We start from the raw sequence: 21,292 nt of genomic DNA on the forward strand, positions 1-21,292 counted from the left end.
TGACAATTGCCAACAATAAAAAGGTGAATGACCACCAAGAAAGAATAAGATACTACTTTACTTTTGGTTTGGATAGGAGGACAATCCATTCTACTACTGTTGCAGGGACAAATCTGCACAAACAGAACTATGGACATTAAATAATGCATTGCTTAGCTTATCAATTATAATAGGTGCTGTTAGACTTTCCACATACCTCAGTGATAACAGACTTTGTAGTTTAACCCCCAATCTCCTTACTGACTAGATAGTGTGGCAGAGTCATTTAGCTCCCAAAGTCACCGATGATTGATCCCCAATGATGTCAGAGGCACGGACTCATGCTTGCAAAAATTCAAAAACCTTTGGCTCATCCACTCTAGTCTGGAGGACCAAAAACCACAGAGTCTATTTAAGTTTAAAAGCTTTATTAAAAGTAAACACATTTATTAAAATCAAGTTTGTCATAAAAGTAAACGTTTAACTGAAAATGGAAAAGTGCTTAGGGCCTTATTTATGAAGGCCTTGCGCCACCAGTGCGTCACTTTTCCCCATGTTAAAAGTGACACACCGGCGGCGCAACGCCTTCATAAATGAGGCCCTTAGTGCTGACGATTAATTGGACACATTTCTTGTGGTCGAGCCGAGCTCTCACCTGGTTTGAACTTGATCCTGCTCGTGTTCTTAGAAGTCAAGCTTCTGTCTGTTAGGAGAAAAAGTGGTGCGTGTTAAAAATAAAAAGCAAGCATTCATCAGTTGTGCCAAAAAGTGCAGCAAGACAACAGCCTTCCCTGGAAAAAGGGACATTTTTACTTTAGAGTAGACAGTCACAAATTATTAAATTGTATTCTGTTTTTTCACATTCTTTCTTCCTCCTAGACCAAATATTATATAGTAGTGAGTGGTGTATTCTAACATTATTAAATGTACTTTGTAGGTGGAACATCTGGAGGCGGGGCCAGCGCGGAGGTGGTGGTGGCATTGGACGAGGACAACTCTGGGGAGGAGGCGGTGGAAGTGCCGGACAATTCTGTGAGGGTTCACACGGTGGTGGCGGGCAGAGGTAAGCTATATATTCCTTACTTATTGAGATTGAAGACTGCAGAGTGTGCTTTCTGCACGGGTGTATTATAAATCAACCAGGTAGTAGCCTCCTCTAAATGTACTTCGACTTAGCTGTGAAGTTTTTGGCGAGAAGAATCCCAATCAGATCTGAGATGAACTTGATGGATGGGATGAACGAAAAGTGAAAGAAGGGTGTAAGTAAGTGTGGACGGACGAGAAATGTAATGATGACTGGCAAAGAAGAATGATATGTGTTTGCTTGGTCCCCGAGGTGGCTGGGAAGGAAAGAATATGGTATGGTGCATGGCTGGGTGAATATTGAAGCAAGGATGGGTGGAAGGAGAACAGCCTGGGTGGGTGAAACAGAAACTGATTGTGTGCATATACTTTGAATGGATGGATGCCTGGATAATGGTACTATCTGACTCTTAGATAGCATATGTGTATCTATAGAGAGTAGACGGTCACTGGATGAACTAAGTGTTACTTTGAAGAGCATGTAACACCGCACCCGCACGTCCGTTCCAGTGTAGGAAAGGCAAGGAAAAGAAGTTGTAATTTTGTCCAAATACTACCATGAATAGTAGCAGTAGTTTGTATTGCAACTGCAAGCACAGCATATATCCGGTTATTACGGTGGACACTCCCTACCTCTCTTAATAACTTTAGTTTAGTAGTAGTACGTCATTCATGTGTGGGTGTATCACTGTTCACTCAATAATAAGCAAAGCACCTAAAGTCATCCCATATGTCATCAAATACATCCCATGTGAAGTGATAGATAATCAGATTATTTAGCTTCTTCATTTTCCTTTTCTAATACTCATTTGCACTGTAGGGTGAAAGCTAAATTAATTAAGCAGTACCCCTTTTAACAGAGTATTCTCAGTGCCACCCGTAATACAAAGGTAAGAGCTTCACCACCTGCATGTACTGGACCGGTACAGTAACGCAAGTCTGTCTCACCCATCATGGTGTGCGTCTGTTTTTCTCGAGTGCAAGTTCACTGCGCTGGCATTATGCTGGCTTGCATAAGATAACGTACCAATTTTCCTAAACAAGAGAGAAGAAGAAGAATAAGACTGGTGTACTGTCATAGTCGACTGTAATGGAAGTCCATAGTGCTCGTAGAATTTGTTCCTTAAACTCCCACTAATGTTAGAGCAAGGATGAAGAAGTCGGAGGTTACATAGATACTGTCCTCAATAGTTATGTACTGTGCTTTCAATTTGCTACTTGTACTGTGACACAACTTTCTGCTCAATCATTTTGTGTTAATCTTAAGGAACATTGGTTACAGACTATGTCTTTCTTTCTTCATATAGTTGCTCCTTCCAAATCCAACAGACCATCAAGGAGGAGGGAGCTGGCTCGATTGGCCCGGCAACGGAGGCTGGAGGCCACTGTCGCTGAATATCGGCGGCTGGTGGCCCTGGAGGAGGAGGAGACGCAGTCTGGTACTACAACAACATCCACTGGGACAGCTGCATCCTCCTCTGTGCCCCCACGGGCTGCCAGCCAGCGCAGTGCTCCAGCGGTACGGAGCCGGGCTACCAAAGCCAAACGCCACCGCCGAGCAGCAAAGACAGCAGCTGTCCCCCACAGGATTTGCAAGGCACGCCGGCGCCTCTTATGCCTCAGAGTGTCCTACCTGGAGCAGGAGGTCCTAAGCTATAAGAACTTGGTGGAGGGCCTCCGCTTCGACCATGCCACCCTCCGCAAGGAGCATGATGCCCTGGCCGCTAAAGTCAACAGCACCCTGCCGTAGTGTCCCTTGCCCCTTTTTTAGAGACTTTTGGGGGGTGGGAATTGGGAATTGGGTTTTTTGGGGACTTTTGAAGGACAATCGTTGGGGTTAGGGAGGGTCTTGCGGGAGATTATTTTGTTAGGGCTATAAAAATATACTTTTTGAAACTTTAGCTGACCATACCTGTTTTTTACTGCTTTTGAGTCTGGTGGGTGGGGGTTTAACAGTAACTTTGTTTTCCTGAATAGTCCTAGGACTTTAGTAGTACTACCATCAATCTCTCGTCTCTCCTAATACTCCATTATACTACCTCCAACCAAACGCTTATCTTACCTGTAATTTGTGTTTGAAAGTAGGGCTAGGCCCAGGGCTGGCTCCACGCGAAATGGCCATTAAGGTTGGCAATCCAGGGCAGATGAAATTTCCTCCTCATTGCGGTGGTACTAGTGGTGTGACACAGTGGCAGTTGCATGGCTAAGGAAAAAAAGAAAATGAAACCTGGTTTGTCCTTACTGTAGCATTACAACGGTACGATAGAGAATATAGCAGGTGACAGTACACTAGACTAGAACAGTGGCACAATCTAGCCTAACAAATGGTAAAGTATTGATAGTATAACTTGTACTTGTGTAGGATTTCTTTGACATTGGCTACTACTACAAGAAATAGTACTGAAGCTGAGTAAGTCTAGAATATATCCTCGGATTCCTTCACCAGCCTGTTGCTATGACCTTACCCTCCCCAGCAAGTGTGTGGAATTATTGATCCACATCAAGCAAAACCACACAGCCCGGGGGAAGAGGGTTAGGGTTTGTAAAATGGATGGGAATGGGGGTTTCTTTGTGGGTAGGTTTTGTTAAGAGAGAAAAAAAGCACAGCATGGACAAACAATAATTGAACATAAAGAAATTTTTGGGTACAAAGCTAACCATAAATCTTTTACGTGACATAAAGGAAGTGCATGCACTACTGAATGCATTGTTACTGAAAAGTAAGTAGTACTTTCGACAACCGTGAATGACAGAATGCGACAGTACAGGGCTACATTAAATTAGGTTTAAAAAATAACCGAAGTAAAACCTATAGAATGGCTGTAGGGATCAATTTAGAAGCAGAGAGAGATCCAAGAAATGCAGTCACACTCATAGAAGAAAAGAATGGATACTGTATCTGTCTGTATGTTGTTGTAGTTGTCCTCCTGTTGAATTTGGTAAGTAAGTTGCATGCAGCAAACAATTCCTCTTATTAGCGGCATTCCTCCATTCCAGCTGACGCTTCGTCCATCAATGTTGGTGACCAGAAGACACCCTGTCCACTGCCTGCCTGGCGGATGCTGAATTACGGCTCGCTAATGTGAAGCCTGACTCCATCCTTTTTTCCCCATTGCACAGACTGAAACCCGGCCTGTAATTATTGAATGAAAAACAGCACTGATAAATAAATATAAGGTATGTACACTGTGTAGTGCAAAAAGTCACACTTTGATTTTCCTAATAGACAGTACAATATTTTTGAAAGTGCGTACTCTGTCTGAGTCACCTTTTGAAGGATAAATAAGTATGGGCAAATTAATTTAGCGGATCTTTCCCCTCAAGCTAGGTTTACTGTAAACTGTGTTTTAGAACAAAATTAGACCTTCCCAGCAGTGCTCCCACCCAGACCCTTACTAAAGCCAGTCGCAAAAATGTAGAAGACCCCCAATCAGATCTCAAAAAACGAGGCCTAGCAGAAAACTGGTGACAAAACGTACTTCAAAAGTAAAAGTAGGCCCAAATACCCCCTTACCCACCGTGGATTGTATTCAAACCACTTGCAAGCAAGCAAAAGTATCCATAGCCAGCATCGCTCCAAGACTTGAAAACCCCCCCACCCAAACACATGCAATAGAAATACTGCTAACCGTAACAAGCCCTAAGTTAAGAATAGTGGCAGAGGCTTTCTTTAACTATGCCAAATCCCCCCTTTCCCACCATGGATTTTCTTCAAATGACTTGCAACCAAAATTACACATTCTCACGAGTGCTCTAAGACCCCAGAACTCAGTTGCAAAAATCTAGAACACCCCGAAACACATGCAATCCTGCTGCTAGGGCTAACCCTAACGAACCCTAAGTTACAAAAAGTGCCAAAAGGCTTTTCCTTATGGATTTTGTCCCAAGCACTTCTATCCGGTATTAGACCTTCCCAGGAATGCCCCAAGACCCGCCAACCCACCCGCCAAAAAGCACAACACCCCCAAACAGCCAAAAAGGAAAATCTCATACTTACAATATTTCTCGGCCTTCGGTCCAAACGCGCTGTGCAGCTAGGCCATAACTCCCGTTTTCCACCACGGATTTGCTGAAAAGCAAATGCAATCAAGATTAGACTGTCCCAGCAGTGCTCCCAGACCCCAAAACTCACCCACAAACACCCGGAACCCCCCCAAAGAGCACCTCAAAGGCAAGCAAGTCAGCAAAAACACAAAAAAATGTCCGCCTACGATTTGGTCCAAACCACTTTTATCCGGTATTAGAGCTTCCCAGCAAAGGCCCCAGAGCCGTCAACCCAGGAAAAAACGAGTAAAAGACCCCCAAACAGCCAAAAAGCAAAAGTACAAAAATGGGAACTTAGTCATTTTTTTGCCAATTTCCCAAATCACTCCGCGCGCGCTCTGCAGCTAGGCCCTAACTCCCCTCTGCCACCATGGATTTGCTTCAAACCTCTTGCAAACTAAAGTATCCATAGCCAGCAGTGCTCCCAGACCCGAAACCCACCCACAAACACCAGGAAGCCCCCCAAACAGGCCCCCGAAAACATTACTTTGAGCAAAATGTCAGAAATAGCAAAAACAAAATCAGCGTGGATTTTGTCCCAAACACTTCTATCCGGTATAAGACCTTCCCAGGAATGCCCCAAGACCCGCCAACCCACCCGCCAAAAAGCACAACACCCCCAAACAGCCCAAATGGAAAATCTCATACTTACAATATTTCTCGGCCTTCGGTCCAAACGCGCTGTGCAGCTAGGCCATAACTCCAGTTTTCCACAACGGATTTCCTGAAAAGCAAATGTAATCAAGATTAGAGTGTCCCAGCAGTGCTCCCAGACCCCAAAACTCACCCACAAACACCCGGAACCCCCCCAAAGAACACCTGAAAGGTAAGCAAGTCAGCAAAAACACAAACAAATTTCCGCCTCCGATTTGGTCCGAACCACTTTTATCCGGTATTAGAGCTTCCCAGCAATGGCCCCAGAGCCGTCAACCCAGGAGAAAACGAGTAGAAGACCCCCAAACAGCCAAAAAGCAAAAGTACAAAAATGGGGACTTAGTCATTTTTTTGCCAATTTCACAAATCACTCTGCGCGCGCTCTGCAGCTAGGCCCTAACTCCCCTCTGCCACCATGGATTTGCTTCAAACCTCTTGCAAACTAAAGTCTCCATAGCCAGCAGTGCTCCCAGACCCCGAAACCCAACCACAAACACCAGGAAGCCCCCCAAACAGGCCCCCGAAACCGCTAAATTGAGCAAAATGTCAGAAATAGCAAAAAAAATTCTGAGTGGATTTTGTCCCAACCACTTCTATCAGGTATTAGACCTTCCCCGGAATGCCCCAAGACCCGCCAACCCACCCGCCAAAAAGCACAACACCCCCAAACAGCCCAAAAGGAAAATCTCATACTTACAATATTTCTCGGCCTTCGGTCCAAACGTGCTGTGCAGCTAGGCCATAACTCCAGTTTTCCACCACGGATTTCCTGAAAAGCAAATGCAATCAAGATTAGAGTGTCCCAGCAGTGCTCCCAGACCCCAAAACTCAGCCACAAACATTTGGAACCCCCCCAAAGAGCACCTGAAAGGCAAGCAAGTCAGCAAAAACACAAAAAAAAATCCGCCTCCGATTTGGTCCAAACCACTTTTATCCGGTATTAGAGCTTCCCAGCAATGGCCCCAGAGCCATCAACCCAGGAGAAAACTAGTAGAAGACCCCCAAACAGCCAAAAAGCAAAAGTACAAAAATGGGGACTTAGTCATTTTTTTGCCAATTTCCCAAATCACTCCGCGCGCACTCTGCAGCTAGGCCCTAACTCCCCTCTGCCACCATGGATTTGCTTGAAACCTCTTGCAAACTAAAGTATCCATAGCCAGCAGTGCTCCCAGACCCCGAAACCCACCCACAAACACCAGGAAGCCCCCCAAACAGGCCCCCAAAAACGCTACATTGAGCAAAATGTCAGAAATAGCAAAAGAAATTCAGCGTGGATTTTGTCCCAACCACTTCTATCCGGTATTAGACCTTCCCAGGAATTCCCTAAGACCCGCCAACCCACCCGCCAAAAAGCACAACACCCCCAAACAGCCCAAAAGGAAAGTCTCATACTTACAATATTTCTCGGCCTTCAGTCCAAACGCGCTGTGCAGCTAGGCCATAACTCCAGTTTTCCACCACGGATTTCCTGAAAAGCAAATGCAATCAAGATTAGAATGTCCCAGCAGTGCTCCCAGACCCCAAAACTCAGCCACAAACACCTGGAACCCCCCCAAAGAGCACCTGAAATGCAAGCAAGTCAGCAAAAACACAAAAAAATGTCTGCCTCCGATTTGGTCCAAACCACTTTTATCCAGTATTAGAGCTTCCCAGCAATGGCCCCAGAGCCGTCAACCCAGGAGAAAACGAGTAGAAGACCCCAAAACAGCCAAAAAGCAAAAGTACAAAAATGGGGACTTAGTCATTTTTTTGCCAATTTCCCAAATCACTCCGCGCGCGTTCTGCAGCTATGCCCTAACTCCCCTCTGCCACCATGGATTAGCTTCAAACCTCTTGCAAACTAAAGTATCCGTAGCCAGCAGTACTCCCAGACCCCGAAACCCACCCACAAACACCAGGAAGCCCCCCAAACAGGCCCCCGAAAACGCTACATTGAGCAAAATGTCAGAAATAGCAAAAAAAAAATCACAGTGGATTTTGTCCCAACCACTTCTATCCGGTATTAGACCTTCCCAGGAATGCCCCAAGACCCGCCAACCCACCCGCCAAAAAGCACAACACCCCCAAACAGCCCAAAAGGAAAATCTCATACTTACAATATTTCTCGGCCTTCGGTCCAAACGCGCTGTGCAGCTAGGCCATAACTCCAGTTTTCCACCACGGATTTCCTGAAAAGCAAATGCAATCAAGATTAGAGTGTCCCAGCAGTGCTCCCAGACCCAAAAACTCAGCCACAAACATCCGGAACCCACCCAAAGAGCACCTAAAAGGCAAGCAAGTCAGCAAAAACACAAAAAAATTCCGCCTCCGATTTGGTCCAAACCACTTTTATCCGGTATTAGAGCTTCCCAGCAATGGCCCCAGAGCCGTCAACCCAGGAGAAAACTAGTAGAAGACCCCCCAAACAGCCAAAAAGCAAAATTACAAAAATGGGGACTTAGTCATTTTTTTGCCAATTTCCCAAATCACTCCGCGCGCGCTCTGCAGCTAGGCCCTAACTCCCCTCTGCCACCATGGATTTGCTTCAAATCTCTTGCAAACTAAATTATCCATATCCAGCAGTGCTTCCAGACCCCGAAACCCACCCACAAACACCAGGAAGCCCCCCAAACAGGCCCCCCAAAACGCTACATTGAGCAAAATGTCAGAAATAGCAAAACAAAAATCACTGTGGATTTTGTCCCAACCACTTCTATCCGGTATTAGACCTTCCCAGGAATGCCCCAAGACCCGCCAACCCACCCGCCAAAAAGCACAACACCCCCAAACAGCCCAAAAGGAAAATCTCATACTTACAATATTTCTCAGCCTTCGGTCCAAACGCGCTGTGCAGCTAGGCCATAACTCCAGTTTTCCACCACGGATTTCCTGAAAAGCAAATGCAATCAAGATTAGAGTGTCCCAGCAGTGCTCCCAGACCCCAAAACTCAGCCACAAACATCCGGAACCCCCCCAAAGAGCACCTGAAAGTCAAGCAAGTCAGCAAAAACACAAACAAATTTCCGCCTCCAATTTGGTCCAAACCACTTTTATCCGGTATTAGAGCTTCCCAGCAATGGCCCCAGAGCCGTCAACCCAGGAGAAAACTAGTAGAAGACCCCCAAACAGCCAAAAAGCAAAAGTACAAAAATGGGGACTTAGTCATTTTTTTGCCAATTTCCCAAATCACTCCGCGCGCGCTCTGCAGCTAGGCCCTAACTCCCCTCTGCCACCATGGATTTGCTTCAAACCTCTTGCAAACTAAAGTATCCATAGCCAGCAGTCCTCCCAGACCCCGAAACCCACCCACAAACACCAGGAAGCCTCCCAAACAGGCCCCCGAAAACGCTACATTGAGCAAAATGTCAGAAATAGCAAAAAAAAATCAGCGTGAATTTTGTCCCAACCACTTCTATCCGGTATTAGACCTTCCCAGGAATGCCCCAAGACCTGCCAACCCACCCGCCAAAAAGCACAACACCCCCAAACAGCTCAAAAGGAAAATCTCATACTTACAATATTTCTCGGCCTTCGGTCCAAACGCGCTGTGCAGCTAGGCCATAACTCCAGTTTTCCAAAACATATTTCCTGAAAAGCAAATGCAATCAAGATTAGAGTGTCCCAGCAGTGCTCCCAGACCCCAAAACCCAGCCACAGACACCTGGAACCCCCCCCCAAAGAGCACCTGAAAGGCAAGCAGGTCAGCAAAAACACAAAAGAAATTCTGCCTCCGGTTTGGTCCAAACCACTTTTATCCGGTATTAGAGCTTCCCAGCAATGGCCCCAGAGCCATCAACTCACCCGCAAAGAAGTAGAACACCCCCACAAGTGCTGAGTCTTTCTTCATTGGGCGTAATCCAGCCCTCTGCTTTGATGGAAATAGGAGTCTGGAGGAGGAGGATAGAGGAGCGTGTTCTTCTGAACTTGTGAACCTGAGGAATGCAGACTGCGGCACCTTCAAATCAATAAGCAAACAAGTGAAGACAGTTCTGCTGATGGGCTTGTTTTTGTGATTAGGTGATTAAAGTTTGAATTATATTAACTGTGCACAACAAAGAAAGACAGACACACAGGAATAAAAGTGAATAAGGACGAAAAAGAAAGTTATTGATTCATTGTCTCATTTTCAGGGCTCGGTGTCAGGGTCCAGGAATAAGAATAAGGCTTCGTCATCATACTCTGCGAATTCAGGCAGCGTGAGCTCAGTGTCACCTAACAGAGAAGAAATTCCCTCATCTACGTTGCTGTCCACCTCGTCTTCATCCGGCGTGCTTTCTCGTACTTTGTAATCTGGTGGTATGAGGTGCTGATTCATCTTGATCATTGTTAACCTCTCCACATTTTTGGGCAAGAGGCGGCTCAGTTTGGAAGTTACAATGCCACCAGCAGCACTAAAAACACATTCAGAAGACACGCTTGCGAGTGGGCAAGACAAGTAGTTGAAAGCCAGGTTGGAGAGCTGTGGCCACAATTCTTTTTTCCCATGCCAATACGCCAATGGGTCAGCATTAACATAGACCTCTGTTGAGTCATTCAGATAGTCCTGCACCATCGACTCAAGGTCCTCCTCCAAGGTTCCTCCACTTTGCTTAGCTGTTGCTGTGACCTTTTGAGAACCAAACCCAAGCAGAGCTAGCCACTCCTCTTCAGCCTCCAATGTTACTGTTGTGTCTGGTGCAGATGATCCGGTTTCTGGTGTCTTTAACGGCTCAGAGGTCACTTGTGCCACAGCCACAGGTGCAGAAGTGGATTGTTTTGACTGTGGATGGCCTGCTGATGCTGATGTACTGACTTTTCCTTCAATGAGCTGCCGTTCTCTTTCAAACCTCTTGGCTGACAAGACTAGCCAACGTTTGTACTTTGTAAGATCTTCATCATCAAAAGAAAAGAATGCTCTGCCTGCCAGCGCCTTTTTGTAGCGTGGATCCAGAATAGTAGCACAAATGTAATGCTGTTGTGAGTGGATCATTTTAAGACGTTCATCACCTTGTAGGCGCTCTAATAATTTCTCCGGCAAAACAAAAGGATCTTGTTTTTTTTCATTGTTTTAAACACAGAAGACACCGCCTTCAGTTGGTGCTCCAGCATGTACAACAATGGGATAGCTTTTCCCAAATTACAGTCCTCCTTGCTGACTGCACGCGTGAAGAACTCAAAAGGACGAAGCATGTCTGTCAGGCTTTTAACTATTTCCCATTGCGCCGCATCCATCCTCAGGTCCTTGTGAGCTGTACCCTGTTTTAAGAAATAGTGATTGAGTACCATATTCTGCTCATACAGACGCTCAAGCATGTAGAAGGTTGAGTTCCAACGTGTTACCACCTCCTGGATGAGTGCTTTCACTAGCATTCGACGTTCATGTAGCAGGCTCCTCAGATGCTTCCGGGCCTTAAAAGAATGGCTGAAATGGTTGCACATTTTTCGGCAGGTGTCCACTACCTCGTACGCTGGACTCTCTTTATCACTCAAGAATTTTTTAACAACAAGGTTTATACAGTGCGCCAAACACGGCACTCTGAAATAGCGACCCAGCTCCATGGCCTTAACTACATTGGCGCCATTATCCGTGGAAACATAACCAATCTGGCGTTTTTTTGGGGACAGCCAGTGAAGGACCTTTGTGTTAAACTCATCCAAAATGTTTTGTGCTGTGTGACGTTTCTCCAAACCAAACATGGCTAGTGTTGCATGTTTCCGAGCAGCTTTAAAAACTTTGTCCGGGTCAACACCTGCGTTTAGCTTTGCTTTAACCCCTGAAAAAGAGACCCAGTGTGCAGTGATGCACATGTAATCAGCGCCTGCGCCACTGGTCCATATGTCTGTTGTCAGATGTATAGTGTGAACAGCACTCTTCTGCAAAGCTGCCCCAATCACCTTCAGCACATCTTCATGTAGTGCTGGAACCGCAACTCTGGCAAAATAGAACCGGCTAGGAACCTTCCATTTAGGGCAGAGCGCTGCCACTAATTCTAGAAGACCAACCCCTTCTACAAAAGAAAAAGGGAGAAGGTCCAGAGCTAGCATTTTAGCCAGCTTAGTGTTATACAGACACGTCAGTGGGTGGTTGCGTTCATATTGCGCTTCTGTAAACAACATCTTTTTAATGTTGCCCTGGACTAAGCATTTACAGGATGATGATGATGATATCTTTGACCCAGTTACGCTCGCTGATGAACTTTTGCGCATTGGTGTCTCACTCTCTCCCACACTCTTAGTGTGGCTCACATGGGGTGTGCTGCTGACAGGGGTACTGGGTGTAAGTGAAGTGTTTGACACATCTTCTTCCTCCTCGTCATCATCAGATGAAACATCAGCATTTTCATTACGTGCAATTTGGACTTCCTTGATCGCCTGTAGGTGCGCAAACCATTAGACTTTATGCTGTCTCTTAAAATGACCTCTCTGGCCTCCGGTACCATAGTTGGTACCAACCTTACCACGACTAACTGCAACCTTTCAAATGCTACAAATGGCTATGTTTTCCCTTTTTGGGCAAACACTAAAGAAGTCCCAAGCTGGGGACTTGAATTGTCTGTGGGGGCCGGAGGAGGCGGCGATACTGGTGGTGGGGGTCATGCCAGATGAAGTGGAGGATGTGGATTGACGAACTTTAGTACGTTGTGTACTTTCACCACCACTAATTGAGGTCGAGGTGGATGGAGGTCCCTTCTGGCGAGGAAGAAATATGGAAGCGGTACGTGTTGGTGTACTAGTTAACTCCAATGATTGTTGTGTTTCCATAGCCTTCTCGTCGACATCATCATCACGCTCAGCAGCTTCTCGGGCTAGGGTCAAAATGTCTGTTTGCTGCATGCCCGCTGGGGCTGCAGTGACCTTTATGATGACTGGCTCTTCGTCGTGAGAGCCTTCATCAGCAGCAGTATCCGCCACTTCTTGTTCAGTCTCATCACACTCCATAACTATGAGTTTTTTGACGACCTTCCTTTTACGCTTAAGTACCTTTGTCAGATCATGGTGTGCCTCACTCTCAGACGGCCGTGGTGGTTCCCAATTTTCATCCATATCATCAGAAGGAGGTGGGCTTGAAGAAGATGTAGACACCCCCCTTGATCTTTTCCTTGCTAGGGATGTGGAAGACAATGAATGATCATCAGGAGAAGTGGCTTCCTCAAATGATACCTCGGCTTGATAGTCAATTTCCTGATGTGCCCCTACTTCGGGAGAACAACTATTGTGGGCACTTGTGACCCTCCATGCACCTCTGCTTGCGCATCTCCTTGCGCTGCCTCTCCTTCCACATGTACTTGGGCTTGTACTTGCACATGTGGTTGTTGTTGCGGCTGTGGTTGTTCAACACTTGTCAGATGAGTTACAACAACCTGTGTTGGTTCAGGGACATTGCTGCTACTTTCTTGCGATGAGCCAACATCACTGGTCGATGGTGATTGAAGAAGTACACTGACTGCCTCTGCAGCACTCAAGGGCTTGGACTTAAGTTGGCGTGGTGGTGCTGGTGGCGGCACTGAGCCCAATGGAGCGGGGGTGCTGCTCCCAGCTTGGTCCCCAGCAGATCCCGCTGCTGCTGCAGGCGTACTTTTTTTTTAACTCCCAAAAAACATGGCGGGCGGCACACCAGCCTCCTTGGTAACTTGCTTCTTCTGCTCCTTACTGGCAACTTTCTTGCTAGAGGAGCTACGGGGAACTTTTTTTGGGGCCATCTTCTTCAGAGCAGGTCAGAACAGCAGGCCGCAGTTGCACGAGTTGCAGAGTTGTCTGTGGCCAGACGTGACGTCGCGTGACGTTATGCTGCACACACACACCGCTGCAGGACTTCTTCCTGGCACTGGTGGTTCTCTTGAGTCTTGTGCACTTAAAAGCAATGGAAGACAGAGGAACATCAGTTCAGTTATACACCCAAAAAAAATCGAAAAAACACAGAAAAATCAGCACAATCCCATGCCCTCCATGATGTTTAAATTCAAGACACCCCACAGAAAGACTAGGCCCATGCAACACTCACTACCCCTGGTGAAAAGGCCACAACAACAGGCCAAAAAAACGAAAATCCCAGAAAAATCAGCACAATCCCAAACCATCCAGGCCCTCCATGATGTTTAAATTCAAGACACCCCACAGAAAGACTAGGCCCATGCAACACTCACTACCCCTGGTGAAAAGGCCACAACAACAGGCCAAAAAAACGAAAATCACAGAAAAACCAGCACAATCCCAAACCATCCAGGCCCTCCATGATGTTTAAGTTCAAGACACCCCACAGAAAGACTAGGCCCATGCAACACTCACTACCCCTGGTGAAAAGGCCACAACAACAGGCCAAAAAAACGAAAATCACAGAAAAATCAGCACAATCCCAAACCATCCAGGCCCTCCATGATGGTTAAATTCAAGGCAACCCACAGACAGACTAGGCCCATGCAACACTGACTACCCCTGGGCATAAAGGTTGAAAACTAGGCAAAATGATTGCAGGCCTAACAACACTGCCAGCATTCAAAATGGCCACTTGCCTCCCAGCACATGGCCTGCCTGTACCAGCACTCAAAATGGCCCCCACCCACATGGCCTGTCAATCAATCAAATGTATTTATTATGTTTTGGCTCTCGAAGAGGGCCACATAAAATATACAGTAAACAACAACAAATGCACAAGAAATCAAAAAATGTTTGAGGAATAAGCTTCAATCCACAATAGATACACACAAAAAGATAATCTACCAAAGGTCGGACAGACAAAACATTTCCAGGTACATATTAATAAATAGCTAAAAATCCTTTAAAAAAGTTAAAAATATGGAAACAGAACATTTCGTTCGGAGGGCAATAAAGTGCATGAAGAAAGCCCTTTAAAGTGACAATGCCAAGGCGGAGACAAATTACTTTTAACCATCGATTGCGCAAATTACGGAGCATGGGACAAATTAATAGAACGTGCATACAGTCCTGGGTACTCAATTTACATAAATTGCACAAAGCAGAGGAGCCATACCATTTGGATAACAGTAGATTTAGTGGAATTAAATCATAACGTAACAAAAACCAAAATCTACGAATACCATGCGGTAGATTCCATAGAGCATAGGGTTGTGGCCGCTTCAACATATAGGAAGTAATGAGAGGTTCCACGTTCCTTTTATCACCAATTGACTTTTTATCAGTGAGAAAACAAAACTCCCACGATGCCTCCTTTAGGACAAGTTTTAACTGTAAGGGAGAATAGGAGAACAGAACACTTTCATCTAGTTTAAGTAGCGTTACAGCCCTTCTAAAGTTACTTACAAGTTTAGAGAACTCTTTGAAATTGCCCAAAAGTTCACTTCTAAGGAGGGCTCGCATGGTCCCTACTCCCTGTAGGAAGGGGGAGGCTCTAGTTGGCGCAGTGCAACACTAGCGACAAGCAGGGACTCTCTCTTCCTCGTCAGGGCTGAGGGTTACCTTCCAGACAACCTCTGCTTACCCTCTAGGTAGTGTGGCTTAAGCAGTCTTAGGCTAATCTTTGGGGCACATAGGGTTAAACACTTGCAATAGTACACCTTTACAACCAACCCACCACACAACGAGACCAGACTGTATTCTGTAAAAATATATATCTTTATATAGATTTTAAGCAGGCTTGTGAATACAGTCAACGTACTTTATGATAACGGTTGCAAGTTTACTTATTCAGGTTACCACAGTTCTTATGCAGTTCTCTTGAGGCCCGTAGGCCGGTGTTAACCAAAGTTCTTGTGGAGCCGGCGGCTTCCAGGGGATCTGTCCCACGTCGCGTTGCCTTCCCGGGGTCGCTGATCGTTGCGGCTCTTCAGCCGAGCAGGTCACTGGTCATCCGGGGCAGCGGTGTTCTGTGGCAGCAGGGTCCTCTCCTTGTCGTCCGCTCCGACCCTGGAGGCGGCGGCTGTGCGGCGGTGGCAAGTGGCAGTACGGTCCCCAAGTGCAGGACGTACCCAGCCAAGTGCCGGTGCAGCTGTGGGCTCACAGCTGGGCTGTCGGGCAGGCTACCGACCTTGCGGATTCTCACAGGGCAACTGTCCGTCTTTGCAGGTGAGTGGCTGCTCGTTATGCAGTCACCTCGAGAGCTTGGACCGGACGGGTCCTCCTTTGCTTTGCTCTCGGGCTCCCGGTGCAGTTGCGGTCACGGTGTTCGGGCCAGCGTTGGCTGGTCCTTACTTTGCTCTCGCTGTTGCTTTGGGCCCCGGTCATGGTGGTCAGGTGGATGTCGTTGCCTTGGAGGAGATTCCTCCGTCAGTGCTGCGGCGATGGTCAGCACCCGCAGTCGCTTTCTTCCAAGGGGGTAGCGTCCACTGGTCCTGGGACGCTGGTCAGGGGGCAAGTTCAGTTGCAAGCCCTTGGAGATCTCTTTAGCAGAGTTTGGCACAAAGTAAAGCAAAAGTCTTTTCATAGTCTTTTCTTCTTCCTCTCCTTCAGCAGCAAGGCACCAGACACAGGCAAGAGTCAGCACCCTTCCTTGTCTCTCACGGTCCTTCTCGTAGGGCAGAGTCCTTCTGTGGCCCAAACAGGATCTAATTTTCAAGGAGCAGGGCTCCTTCTTTTATAGGCCAATTCTTTTGTTCTCGCAGGCCAGGGGGGCCTTTGCATAGCCACTCTCAGTCCTTGAGTACCCCGGTGGGTGTACTCCGGCTTCTGCTTTCAGTGTGAGGGGCAGGCGCATCAGACGCCCCACAGGAGGTGGAGCCAGCATTGTCCGGACAGGGGTGGCCAGAGTACCTTGTTGATGGGGGCTCCGCCCTTCCTGGGCCAGGCGTCGGCAGAGTCATCAGCCGCTCCCCAGGAGGGTGGAGCCAGCATTGTGGTGGTCGAGCACAGCTACAGTTCGAGTCAAGAGGCACTCCTACCTCCCACTAAGGTGTAATCTGCGCATTCACCACCTGTCATCCCTCCAGCCCTGTCACTCACACATCCCAGACAGTCAGATACACATACCAGCAGAGGCGGGCTGAAATGGTTAAGCAAGCAAATGCTAACTTTCTAAAAGTAGCATTTGCAAACCCAGGATACTAAAATAAACTTGACTACAAGAAATATTTTATCATCCTGAGTTCAGGCATACTAAACATGACTCGCTACCATGCTCCTTGAGCCTGCGGGGATTATAGGGTGTAATAATTCTCGCAGCTCAGTCTGGCCTACTGGAGCAGGTAGCCTTCAATAGTGAAATACGGTCTTGGTTGTAAGTCACTACTAGGACATGCCACGCACATCAGGGCTTGTCCTACCTTACACCTACAACGCACCCTGCCCGCAGGCCTACCATAGGGGTGACTAATATGTAGTCAAGGGAAGGGTCGGTGCTGGCAAGTGGGGACACTTGCCCAGCTAGCGTGACAGTACGAGACCGCACGCGGGTTCTGCGGTCGCAGTTCCCAGACACATCTTTACGGCTGCTTCAGTGGGTGGCGCAACCAGCGCTGCAGGCCCACCAGCAGTATTGGCATCTACCAGCCCCGGCACTCTCTAGTGCACTTTACTAGGGACTAACAGTAAATCCAAAGAACCAATCATGGATACCAATCGCATGTACAATTTACAGTAGGGAGCACTTGCACTGCGGCACGGATCAGCCGTGGCGCAGTGCCCCGAGTATCGGAAAACCAGCAAAACATCGGAGGCACATCATCAAAAAGTGGAAGGGAGACTCACGCCAAGGTGCCAGGTCTAACACTCCCGCTGTAGCCAGACTGGCCACCCATCATATTTAGGCACATAGACCCTGTACCCAGGTACTCCTGAGTCCAAAGTCAAGCCTGCAAGCGGCTAGTGGGCAAGCAGTGTTTAGGGCAGAGAGTGATCTTAAGAGTTTCCCCTCAATCTTGTGGCAAAAGTCCCAGTTTTTCACCTCTATTAGTTCAATACTATACAAAATAGTTGCGGGAATATTAGCTCTAAAAACTTCCAGAAGACTGGAAAAATGCCTTTTCCCCGTTGCCTGGTATAGAGACTTTAAACCATTGCCATGGGCAAGAGCCTTGCGGGAGCAATGCTCTATATGGAGCTTCTCACTCAAACTAGCCGTAAATATTTTTCCCAGAAAAGTATAGGAGTTTACGACCTCCAATCTATGTCCCCCGATAGCCCAACCGTAATTTATAGAGCGGCACTTCTTTTTACCAGCTATACACATCACTTTACTTTTGGTAATGTTAATCTTCATGCGATGATCTACAGCAAAAGCATGAAGAGCCTGTAGCCGATTCGCGAGACCCTTAGGAGTCAAGTCAAGGATGAGGACATCGTCGGCATACATCACGCAGGATATTGGAGTCCCTCCCACCATCGGGGCAATCCCCTCACTGGCAGACACGGCGGCGGGAAGGTCAGCCGTATATAAGGAGAACAAAAGGGGAGCCAATAAGCAGCCTTGTTTAAGGCCATTCAAAGATGGAATTTGGGCAGAAAGCCCCCTTTCGCCCCCCATTAAAACCCTGCACCAGGTCTCAGTATGTAGAGACCGAACCAACTCCAACAGGAGGGTGGGGACACCAAGCATCGCCAATTTTCTCCACAGCGTTCCGCGATCTACTTTATCGAACGCTGTGGAGAAATCAATAAAGGCGGCATACACCACCCCTCCTCTCACCTGTACATATTTATCTGTGATCACATGAAGGGCGGTGAGATTGTCTAGCGTACCATGGTCCCTACGAAAGCCGGTCTGTTCAAACGGCAAAATTATGCCCTCCTCGACCCAATCGGAAAGGCAAATAAGAAGACATTTCGCAAAGACCTTTCCGATGGAGTCGAGGAGCGCAATCAGGCGGTAATTGCTGGGGCTATCCCTTGTACCTTTCTTAAAAATGGTGACCAAAATGCTTCCCCTCCAAGATGCAGGTACAGTTTTGGAGAGATGACAGGCCTTAAACAGGGGATACAGGATTTTACTCCATCTTAAAGGATCTTGTTTAAGGACCGTCATGGGGAGTTTGTCCGGGCCCATTGCCCCAGAAGGACGCATATTTTTTATAGCCATCTCGATTTCTTTTTCTGAGTGGTAGAATACAGGGTCTTCAGGTGCAGCATATATGAAGTTATCATCACCTGTAATCCCGTTCCCTGCATAGAGCTCCCGGATATAGGAGGTCCATACCTCTTCCGCTATAGGAATGGGGGAGGGACTTCGACGCGTACCACACCCCTTCCCAATTATTGCCCAGAAATCTTTAATTTTACCATGTACAACAGATTCCCTCAGATTAATCCAAACATTGTCCTCCCTTTCCTTTTTAATTTTTTGCTTGAGTCTGCTTCTCTTTCTTCTTAACCTTGCAATTTCTTTCCCACGTTCCAAGACTCTGTCTAAGTACTGTTCGCGAACTAGTTTATTTATTTCCCTATTCAGAATGCGCAATATATTAGGGACCACTTCCCCTTTCCTAGGGGGTACAGTTTTTTTTGCGTAAAGTATAATATTTCGCATGAATTCTTCAAAGTAAACTAATTCGCTACCATTCCACTCATTTATTACCATTAGGGTATCGGACAAAAAGTCCTGTACCCCATTAATAGCGGCAGAATTCCAAAAGCACCTTCCTGAAGAAACATGGAAGGTAGCATCGTTGCCATTGAGCGACCAAGACAAAGTATTCAAAGGATTTAAAGACATTGTTAAAAACAATATACTATGATCGCTGAGGGACGTAGGTATAATCTTAAGGTCCTGAATGTAAGGAAACAGACCATAATCTGCGATAGCATAGTCCAAAATAGACGACCCAAAGGGGGATTTATGAGTATAATTAGCGGGTACGTCAGACGGAAATCTTCCGTTTAAAATAAGACCATCACCAGTCGCTAATTCTTTTAACAAGATCTTCCCTCTTTTGTTTGTCACCAACTTATCGGGAAAAAGCGTCTGAGGAACAAAATGCACCTCTTCCTTAACTTTATTCCTGAAGAGTTTCAGACTAGCATTCGAGATTTTACAATTCAAGTCACCTACAAGCAAAATTTCCGGAGGAGATGGGGTGTTTTTAATCTGTTCCATATATTGGAATACCTGCTGCAGACTGGCATTAAAGCACTCCTCTGGGGGTATATACACATTAAAAATTACAATAGGAAACTTTATACCATTATGGAACAAATTTTCAATGGTTATTGTGTGGAAAAGTCTACTTGGATCAATATAGTGGGAGAATCTCCATTGCAGTTTATTTGATAATAAGCAAGCAATCCCCCCCCCTGGCATGCCCTTTCTTAGAGGGAGCAGCGGGTACTTCCAAGACGAAAAACTCTTTTGGTGGCGCTAACATATCAATGCACCATGTTTCCTGAATACACAATACGTCAGCACCCAGAGAAGATAAGAAGGCAAATTTCTCTGGGCTACTGTGGATCCCAGCCGCATTCCAGGAAATTATTTTTAATGAGGTGTTAAAGATGATGGAACAATTTGGGGTTATCCTTTGTTTTTGTTGATAGCGCACTGTGGAGCCAATTCCACCGGTTATTGTCATCTATAAAAGAGGAATTCTGAGTTAGCGGAAGTGGCTTCACATGCGAAACTGAGCGTTTTCCCCTAGAGACCCAAATTTTTAGGTCTCTAAGGGGAGAGGCTACCCCGTTTTGCTCGCCACCCCCAAACACCTTTTCAAACAAAAGATTTGTCTTGCCTGGGTTAGAAATAGGGAGAATGTCAATACCTAAGCGCTGAAAGTTCTCGGCTTGTTCTAGTATCAAATTTACTATGATAGGCGAGTAAAATTTCACCCGTATACTCAATACCCTACCTCCACCCAACAGAGATACCAAATCTATGTCCCTGGATTGAATATGGTAGAGACTTTCAATCTCGCTAAAACGTTTGAGAAGCCAAGCTCTGTTTAACAATAGGTCAGTATCAAATAAAGGTAAAAAGTCTAACACAAGCACATCCACCGGGGCCTTAGAGTTGTTTTGAGGCCGGACAGGAGGGCAGCGATTTTCAGACTCTAGCACTACAGTGAAAGGGGGGGGCCAAAGGATTAAGGGCCCCAGATGGATATGAAATTGGTGCTCCCAATGCGGTCCGTAGGGGAGAGCATGGGAGAGAACCCCCCGTTTGAGGTGTAACTTCCTGTGGCATAGGTGGACATCGCTCATTTTCCCCCTTTACAGAGGTCGAGGTAGATAAGTTCAAATCAGTGTCCACCTTTAGGGAAGTAGAAGAGGGCTCCTCATCAACTTCATCATTCTCCCTTGCCGCTGAAATATTTTGGAAGATTATCCGGCGCTGCTTTTTCTTTCTGTATTTTCGAATCGGTTTCCTCTTGTTCCCTTTAGTATTTTGATGTTTACCATTTTTTTCCTTGCCTTCCTTTACCTCCGGTTTATCATCCAGGAGTTCTTTACCGTTCTCAGGCATGAAAATAGGAAATAACTCCTGGGCCACTTTGGGGCCAGGTGAAGGTTTATCATCTTCCTCAATCTCCAGAGCTGAGTTCTTAATACAGTTGGGAGCTGCAGTTAAAGGCATATCGATATGTGATTCCAAAGTCGGAGTGACAACCTTCACATCAAGTTCCCCTCTGGAATCTCTGATTTTCCCCTTAGGCAGGCTGTGTTCAGACCTGGAGGGGGA

This window comes from Lissotriton vulgaris, chromosome 8, assembly GCF_964263255.1.
Source record: "Lissotriton vulgaris chromosome 8, aLisVul1.2, whole genome shotgun sequence".
Classification (NCBI taxonomy): domain Eukaryota; kingdom Metazoa; phylum Chordata; class Amphibia; order Caudata; family Salamandridae; genus Lissotriton; species Lissotriton vulgaris.